General features: G+C 49.0%; 1 long non-coding RNA gene across 4 annotated transcripts in view; it reads left to right on the plus strand.

Moving 5' to 3' along the window:
• The window catches only part of LOC144367877 (uncharacterized), a 22,338-nt gene extending 13,683 nt beyond the window's left edge, over positions 1-8,655 (plus strand). For 2 of the 4 annotated variants that reach the window (XR_013427431.1, XR_013427432.1), the window contains exons 3-4: positions 910-1,049; positions 3,885-8,655. This is a non-coding gene — a long non-coding RNA (uncharacterized LOC144367877). The remainder of the gene's footprint in view (positions 1-909; positions 1,050-3,884) is intronic. The other 2 variants (XR_013427433.1, XR_013427434.1) reach the window with 2 other exon arrangements.
• Positions 8,656-9,715: the final 1,060 nt, after the last annotated feature.

Here is a 9,715-nt window from a genome sequence, read left to right on the forward strand (position 1 = left end):
ATTTCGGTATTCTAAGATTCTTTTTAGATTGGCTGCAAGGATTAGGCTGGATAATCTGCAAAGCTTCTGGGAAGTTCTAAAGTGCTTCACCATCCTGAGATCCCCCCCTCCCCACCCACTGAGGACTAGACAAGGTTGTCCTTCACCCCAGGAGGCAGGACATGCCGTCTTTTGCTGTCCTCCACCTGGGGTGGCCTGAGGAGAGCTCCATGGGGCCGGAAGAGGTCACTTTATACTGGGGCTTTTGTGTAGATCCCACCAAATCACTTACCTGGAAGATTATGGGCTTCCTTGATGAGCAACCAGGAGACTGGAGGCGATGCGGTCACCGAGCGGTTTTTCTGCAGTCTGTGCTGACCAAGTGCGAGGCTTATTTTGTTCATTCATCTAAACATCCAGCAACTGGGTTCCCTGATTATTCCTGAGATCTGAAGACTACACTGCAGGCTGGTCCTCGGAGTGGAAATTAATTCATTTCCTCTGGCCGATGGAAATTAATGGAACCTGCTTTTCCGTAAAGCACCAGTGCCTTTTGCTGTCAGCGCTGCCAACATCCTGTTCCTAAGGCTTGACAGTGACGAGTGATAGTTCTAGTGGGATTGTCACTTTGGGGGGAATCATGGACACAAGTACCCATTTAGGTCGAGCCCTATCGTGTCTAGAAATGTGATGCCACCAGCAACGGGCTGAATGTGTTCTCAGGCTCGTGTGTGTGTGTGTGTGTGTGTGTGTGTGTGTGTATGTGTGTGTGTGTGTATGTGTGTGTGTGTGTGTGTGTGTGTGTGTGTGTGTGTAGATTTTGCAGACATATAACACAATTTCAAAATAATTATAAATTATACAATACTCTTTATTGGAATTTTCATCTTGCCAATGGATTCTCAAAGAATGTTCTTGAATTTTTTGCAGAACTCGTGTCTATGCTCCACCTCGGGTGATCACTATTTGACTCAGCCAGGAGGTGCTGCCTTGGTTGGCTTGTGAGTGTAGTTCCATGAGTGTTGATCGATCTCCTCATCTGCATGAGCAAAGAAGCAAGAAAAATGTAGGTAGGGAGTTCATTACTAATGTAAGCAACTTTTCTGCTGAATCAGATTACAGTCTTTAAATGCTAAAATATTCCTTTAATTTTTTGGTGCTAATCATAGTGTATTTGCTACATTACAACCCACCTTTCAGTTTAACCCGCATTATTAACATTGTCTCCATCACTTTCTCAAATCTATACAATCTTTTAAGAGAGTGTGTGTGTGTGTATGTGTGTGTGTGTGTGTGTGTGTGTGTGTGTGTGTGTGTAGAGAGAGAGAGAGAGACAGAGACAGAGACAGAGAGACAGAGAAACAGAGAGAATGAGGGGGTGGGGAGTGTATGCCCTGGTTTGTAGTGCTTTCCATTATCTGTGTGTAAATATCCCCACCTTGGCTAATTTCAAGCTCCTAACATGGTGTCGCTGAGCTGGAGTTAGGAAGTGATATGCAATGGCTCACTATTTTACATAATTTCCACCATACACAGACAACAAATCTAAACAACCTTGAGAGTGTGCTAAGCTGGGCGCAGTGGTTCATGCCCGTAATCCCAGTGACTGGGGAGGCTGAGACAGGAGGATCACAGGTTCGAGGCCAGCTTTAGCAACTTAGCAAGACCCTAAGCAACTTCTAAATAAAAAATTAAAAGGTCTGGGGATGTGGTTCAGTGGTAGAGCATTCCTGGGTTCCATTCCCAGTGCCCAGAAAGAAAGAGAGAGAGAGAGAGAGAGAGAGAGAGAGAGAGAGAGAGAGAGAGAGGAACAATACTAAAAAATAGTAAAATAACCAAGAAACGGTGAGCCTGGAGTTTTTATTACCTTTTATTTTAAGCTATTTTAATGTTGACGACTTGGTATCTGTAAGTCCATCCACAATGTTGTGTATCCATGGCCACAGACTTTTCATCACCCAGAATGGTCACCCCTGGTCATTAAGTGGTCACTTCCAGCCCCCTTTCCCCTGGGAAACACTGATCTGCTTTCTATCTCTCCAGATTTGCCTATTCTGGAGAGTTCATATAAACAGAACCACGTAATTTGTAGCCTTTCCTGTCTGGCTTCTTCTACTGAGAACGCTTTCACAGTCCATCCCTCCACCAGCGTGGCCTAGCGCCTCACCTCCCTTTTCAAACTTTTTAAGAATTTTTTTTTCAGGGCAGGTACCGGGGATTGAACTCAGGGGCACTCGACCGCTGAGCCCCATCCCCAGCCTAATTTTGTATTTTATTTAGAGACAGGGTCTCAGCAAGTTCCTTAGCACCTCACTTTTGCTGAGGCTGGCTTTGAACTCTCGATCCTCCTTCCTCAGCCTCCCGAGTTGCTGGGATTACAGGCATGTGCCACCTTGCCCGGCTAAACTTTTTAAAAAATTTTTTTAAAAATATTTTTAGTTGTTTAGATTTATTTATTTTTACGTGGTGCTGAGGACTGAACCCAATGTCTCAAACATGCTGGGCAAGTGCTCTACACTGAGCCACACCCCAAGCCCTTATGTCCTCTTATGGCTGAATATTATCCCGATATTTGTTCACTGGGAGCTGGGCATGTGGGCCGTCTCCACCTCTTGGCTGTTACTCATATTTATTATGAACATTCATGAGTGCCTGATGGCCCTTGTTTTAAATACACCTTAATCGTAACCTACATGATTTAATTTTTTTTTATAAAGACTGTGCTTATCAACAGATAAGTGGAATTCCTGACGTGTGCTGACGGGCTCCTAGGGGTGGGCAGCCATGGGCTCCAGCACCCGGCCGGCTGTCACCATCTATCCAGCTCTGAGCAGAAGACTACGCCCTGAACTCAGCAGATCTGTCCTGGGGCTGGTGCGGCCTCTAACTCGTTTTGTCATTTTGAACACATCACTCACCTCTCTTGTCTTTATCTCATCTCTCAAATGAGGCTCTTGGGCTGGGTGACACCTAGGGATGCTTCGTGGGGAATCTTTGCTAAGTAGCTGTACTGGGTCCAGGGATTAAACAAACCCATATAAATTTGCCACCTCGCAGTTCAAGGGGTTAAGTTTTGTCTCGGTCCGTTTGGGGCTGCTGTAACAGAATATCTGAGGCTGGATAATTTAAAAATCACAGAGGTTATTTCATACAGTTCTGGGGACTAGAAAGTCCAAAAGAAAGGGGCCAGCATCTGTGAGGGCCTTCTTGCTGTGACATCCCATGCTGGAAGATGGAAGGACAAGACAGCACACGTGTGTGGGGGTGGGTGGGTGTAAGGGCGCAGCCCATCCTCTTATCAGGGTGATGTGGCACGAGTCCATTGTCAAGGGTGGGCCCCTTGTACCCTATCACCCCTCGAAGGTCCCATCTTGCAACACTGCTGCAAGGGGCCACCTTCGACCAGAGGACACACCTCCGCCTTCAGTTTAGGGTCCCCGATCCCATCCCCATGTGGGCACCTCGACTGTCCCCCCAGCACCCACACAGTTTTCCTGGTGGCCAGTTCTGCTCTGCCCTCCTCTGGCCCCTTTCCTCGGGGGACCACACTCCAGCTGGGCTCCTCTGGGCTCTCAGGTAGACCCTGTCCTGGGCGTGCCCTCGAGAGCCCAGTTTTAGCCAGAACCCCCCACCCTTGACACCTGACCAGGTTCACCGTCTCCCAAATTGCCCAGCTGGCATCTAGCTATCCTAGTCTGCCTTTGGCAGGAATCCTGCGTGGTCAGTTCAGCCAGAGTCCCCCCCTGACCCCTGAGGTTCCTTTCGGTCATCTCCTGTTGTGTTGGGATGAAGGCGATCTGCCTCCTCTCTGCAAAAGCCCTCAGGGTCGTCCCTGTGCCTGTTGCCATGGGCCTGAGCAGAGCCTTCCTTACCGTCTTTTATATGCATGACTTTTTCTTTCACAGACCCACCTCCTCTCCTGGTGGTCACTTCTGACCCCAGCACGTGACCCAAGCTGCTCCAAGAATTGCAAGAAGCTGTTTCATGAGGCTCTGGAACCTGAGAAGCATCCTATCTTCCACTGGGAGGCATGGTGTGAGGGTAGTGTGCTTGCAGCCTCCAAGGCCATTTTGTGACCGCGGTGAGTATTTACTAAGCACCACCTGTGTGCACGGAGGGCCCTGAACCAGCTCGGAGCCTTGGAACAAACTGGTGAGAGGTAGAGTGAGAACCGGGAGGAGCCATGACACGTGGTCTCTGGAGACTTCGCCCCTCCACAAGCCAATCAAGTCCTGCTTTTGCTGAAACTCTGTGGGAGCCGGAGTCAGGCTTTGGGTCTTGCACCTGGGAAAATAACCAGAGCCAGGACAGAGAAGCAGCAGCTTCACTGCGACTCCAGTCTCAGAGCTGCTGTGTCCTCTGGTGTCAAGTCGAGTGGCTTTACTAGAAGTGCTGGGGACATCTGAGGTGTGCGCTGCCCTGAGGGAGGGCTGAAAGGGTCACCTTGGATACTGTAGGACCACAAAGGTACATTGGCCCTTTGCTCCTGGCTCCTGGCACGGAGCTCTGCAAACCCCTGGAAGTGCCCGAGGGACAGGAGAGTCTTCTGTGATTCATAAAGAGCCCCTTAGGTCACCTCTGAGCTTGTACAATGCAAGGAGGTAGCCAGGGTGGGTTCCCTAACAAGCAGGTAGAGGATGGGGACCCTCAGGGCTCCCCACTAGCCTCCAGAGGAGGGAGGGAGGCTGGGATTGGGTCTGTACGCGTCTTGAATCATGAGATTCAGAGTTCCAGACCATGGGGGCAGACTAGCTGGGAGGGCCCAGAGGCCCTGCCCCTGTCCCCAGGACTCCCACCTGCCCTGTGCGTGGTCTCCATTGGGCTGCCCCGGGGTTGTACCCTTCATAACAACCCTGGGAGATGTTCTCCTGACTTCCATCCGAGAGCCGTTCCATCGAATCTCCACCCCTGAGGAGGGGCCATGGGGAACCCAGCTGCATGACCCGTGGGTCGGAAGCAAGGGTGGTCGGAGACTCCTGAGGGGCACCTGGAGTGGCCCAGTCTTCTGGGAGCCCTGGGGCACCGGCCTCCACCTCCAGGTAGGTAGTGTCACAGGGCAACTGCATCGTTGGGTGCCCCAAAGTGATGGAGAAAACACACCCGAGATGCAAAGCGAGCTCATGACAGTCTTTCCCCTCCCTAACTTCTAGTTCACAGCAAAATGAGACAAATCAAGAAGACATGAATACCTAGGAGCTTACACTCTGCCCGTGGTATCAGAAATTGAATCCAAAATGTTTCAGGAAGCAGGCTTCTGCTGCCTCTTCTCTGGAGATCACCTCTTGACCAGGCCCAGAATTCTTTAAGCGGCTGATCCCTTGGGCTGGAGGTGTCGGGTAGACCTGGTCTCCTTCCTAACTCCGTCACCTGCTAGTTGTGGAACTTGGGCAAACGAATCTCCATCTCTTTCTAGCCCTTCCTCCACACAAAGAGGCTAACATGCTCCTCAAAGAAGCCTCAGTGAGAGGTGTATTAGTCTGTTTCATGTTGCCTAACAGGATACCCGAGGCTGGGAAATATAGAGTAAAGAGGTGCACTTGGCTCATGATTCTGGCAGCTGTAGCGTCCACACAGCTTGGTGCTAGCATCTTGGCAGGCAACTCCTGGCTGCATTATAATGTGGCAGAGAAGCAAAAAGGGAACTTGGCATGTCTGGAGGGGCCCCATGAGCAAGCAAACACAGAAGAGACCTGATCTCCTCCCAGGGGACAGACTTAGTCCCCCTCCTGAGGACGGAGCTTACTTCTTCCACTAGAACTCACCTCCTGAAATTGCCACCATGTCACCATTGCCATATGGGGACCGAGCTTTCCAGTGCATGAGCCTCTGGGGGACACACCATAGGAAGAGGCGTTAGCTGGAGTCACGTTGGTCCCTGTGCCCACAGCTCTGCCTGCTTCCCCAAACCTCCACCTTCGGCTTCATTCCCGGCTCTCCCCTGGCCCTTCTTCAAAGTCGATAAGTTTAGTGGAGCTTGGAAGGAGGCGGAGCTCCATGGCCTCTCCTGGGGTCCTCAGACTAGCTCTCTCCAGCAGCAGCTGGGCCTCTGACGTGACCGGAGGCAGAGGGAAAGGTGACAAGGAGAGAACTCGATGGAGCAAAACCAGCCAATTATATGTGCAAAAACCATGTCAGTCAGTTAGCATTTATTGGGCACTTGCTGTGTACACATAAGGTCTTGAATCGGGTGCTTAGGAGGGGAGACAGGCAATGAGAGGCCAGATCTTGAGCTTCAGGCCTGAGTCCTGGTTGGTTCTTAGCAGCCCCTGAGCTCTGATCTCGACAAGGCGGCTTCCCGTGGAAATGCAGTTAGTCACCATGGGGCTTAGTGGAGAAGAAGGTGGGCCTCTCGAATCAGATTGGAGAGGCTGAATTTGGAGTCTCTCCAGTGTCTGACCTCTAAGAAGCAAATGACCTCAGCAGAGGTGGATTTCATCACCTTTGAGGGGGTATGGCTCATTGGAAGTGGCACCTAATGACCCACCCACCACCCCGTTTCCAGGCCCTACAGGCAGAGTCCTCTTGGGTATCTGGTCTACCCTCTACCCTCAAATGCAAGAGAAGGTGAACGGGACCTTTCAGCTTAATCACGAGCCCTGTTGGAGCAGAAAATGAGCTCTGCCTTGTGACGCTCCATTTCCCTATCCTGATTAGTTATTCGGGAGCTGTCGATGGGTGACTTGCCTTGGAGTCGTAGCGACTTTCAATATCCTGAAGTGTGGAACTCAGGGACGGAGACCTCTGCACAGAATGATAATGCATATTGGAAGGGGGAGTGAGGGTGGGTCAAATTGCTGCCTTGAAAATAAGAATGTGCCTTTGATGAGCGAGCATGGGGCAGGCGAGAACCTCAGACAAGGGAGTCCGTGGCAATCGTTTCTAAGAGATCACACCTGCAGACAGGCAGTTATTGGGCCAAAAAAAAAAAAATACCAATTGCCCGATTATGAAGGAATGAATGAACAGAGAGGGGGTGAAGGGGCTTTTTCATCTCATCTGGGATGCACCTGCCCCTCACTTTAGGGACAAAGTGTGTTCCTGAAAAGTTAACTGCAAATTGGAATTTTTATAGCTCCATCATTTCCACCCCCATTACTTTCCTTGCAAAAATGGGTCCTCAGAATCTTCTCAGGCTCTGGGCTGTTATAAAACCTCAGCTCAGGCTGCAGCACATCTTTAAACATTATCACTTTTATAGCTGAAACTGAGCATTTTCTTATATTAAAAATTCACATTCTGAAAAAAAAAACTTTGAAAAACATGGAATCGAAGCACTCAGGTTGTTTCTTTACGTGGTTCAATAGTGTCAGTGCTAATGACCATTGACTGGGTGACAGAATTCTAAGTTTGGGGCACCAGGCTACCATTTTCATGTGGCATCTAATTGAACTCTTTCCTCAATCCTGGGACTTAGATATTATCTCACTTTTTTTAAAAAAATGCAATAATCAAGTAAGGGAGATAAGTGACCTAGCTTTCCCATGCTCATGACCTTGAGGTGTCAAAGCTGGACTTTGAACCCAGACCTGAGTGGCTCTAGGTTTGGCATACTTTAGCCTTCTTCATAGCTGCCGGTTTAAGGATCTTACGTAAGAAGCCCAGCTAACAACAAACCCAAACACAACTATGTCACTTGTTAGATGGAGGAGGAAGGCTTGGTTTCTAGCAGGTTCTTCTCTCAGAGGTCTCATAAGAGGGTGGGAAGCCTTCCCTTGTTTTGGTGTTCAGACCTCAGGTCCATCCCATGCATGAAATCTGTGAGTTTGGCTAAGGAAAAAGAGGAGATAAGACCAAAGAGGCTCAAAGCCAATCTATAAAGAGCCAAGAGCAAAGATAATAAATGTTTGCAGCTTTAAGCTGCTAAATTGGGGGAAGGGTTAGTTTGTTATGCAGCAATAGCTAACAAATACAAGTGTTTTTTTTTCCCTATCGATTGAACCACATCTGGCCTGGTTGAACTTACCCGTGATGGCTCACTCAACTATCAGGAAGGAGAGAGTTCACTGGCTGAAATTCCTGGAGGGCCTGAAGACTTTAGAAAACCAAGATGGTGGATCCAGGCACTGGCTATGAAACTTTATTTTCTAAGGATGTTAGTGTTCTTGTTGGGTATTGGGTCGTACCCAACTTCCAAGATGGTCCCTGCTTCTGGTATTCACACCCTGTGTAGTCCCCTCTCCCACTGCGCTGGGATGGTCCCTGAACCAATAGCATAGGTATGTCATCTCTGGTGCTAGGTCATAAAAAGACTGCAACTTCTATCTTGGGCCCTCACTCTCATTCTCTTCTCTCTCTCGAATTCCTCCGTCTGGGAGAAGTCAGCTCCTGTGTGGTAAAAGCACCCAACAGTCTGTGGAGAAACCCATGTGCATAGAGCTGAGAGCTCCGCCCTCAGTGAGGAACCGAGATCCCGCCCAACAACCATGAGTGAGTTTGGATGCAGGTTCTCTACCCCAGACAATTGCAACCCCATCTGACGTCTGAACTGCGGTCTCAAGAGAGAGCCTGAACCAGAACCACCCAGCTGAGCAGCTCCAGAATTCCAGACCCACAAAATCTATGAGATAATAAATGTTTGTGGCTGTAAGCTACTAAATTGGGGAGGGGGTCATTTGTTATGCAGCAATAGCTAACGAATACAAGTTGTTTTCTTTCCTATTGTTGGCATTGACTGAACCACATCTGGCCTGGTTGTACTTATTATCCTTGATCATCTTTCTCCTTTTCTCCAGTTCATTTCACCCTATCACTCCCTTTATTTTGAACGACTTCACTAAGGCAATGAATACCAGCCAAGGGCCACTGCATACAGAAGTGCAATTAGCCCTCGCATGGGGGTTTATGTGAACAGTGTGTGCTATGGTTTAATGTGTCCCCTCAAAACTCGTATATTGAGACCTGGATTCCCAAGGCAGCAGTGTTGGTACCTGGGGCCTCTAATGGGAGGTGCCATTCTTGCCCCAGTGGTTTGTTATAAAAGCAAGTTGAGCCTCCTTGGCTTTCTTTTGCTCCTGCCCTCTTGCCCCTCTGCCAGTTATAATCCAGCAAGAAGGCCCTCACCAGAAGCCAAGAAGAAGTCAGTGCCATGCTCTTGGCCTCCAGCCTCCAGAAACATGAGCCAAAGAAACTCCTCTGTCTAAATGATCCAGTCTCAGGTGTTGTTACACCCACAGAAAATTGACTAAGCAGAGAAGCAAGTGGTACACAGCCTGTGCATCTCCAGGCAACACCCCCGCCGAGTCTAGGCCAGAAACAGTATTCAATGTCAAGTTCTCGGTTGGGTAGAACAAAGCGGGAAATTCCTCCAAAGACAAGATAGGTAGTAGAAGGTGGTTTGTTTTCACTGTGGCTATTGGACCCTACTTGAGTCTGCAGGGAAAGCCCAAGATTTAGGTCACTATCTTTCTTCCTGTCTCAGAAAAGTGTTTAAGGGGCATGATGGGTGATGCTCATGAACTTGGGCACTGGAGTTGGACGGGTCCAGTCCTAGTGATGCATGTATTAGCTGAGTTTATTAATCCATTTTTTTTTGTTATTGTAATGAAATACCTGAGTATGCATACTTTAAAAGAAAAGAGGTTTATTAAGCTCACAATTCTGGAGGTTCAGGGCATGCACCATCTCAGCTTGGCTGCACAGAAGACCTCACAGTGATGGTATTGCCATGGCAGGAGGTCACCCGAGCAAGAGAACACATCACTAGAGAGGAAGTCAAAGAGACCGGGATGCGGCTGCT

Source organism: Ictidomys tridecemlineatus, chromosome 11 (genome assembly GCF_052094955.1).
Source record: "Ictidomys tridecemlineatus isolate mIctTri1 chromosome 11, mIctTri1.hap1, whole genome shotgun sequence".
Classification (NCBI taxonomy): Eukaryota; Metazoa; Chordata; class Mammalia; order Rodentia; family Sciuridae; genus Ictidomys; species Ictidomys tridecemlineatus.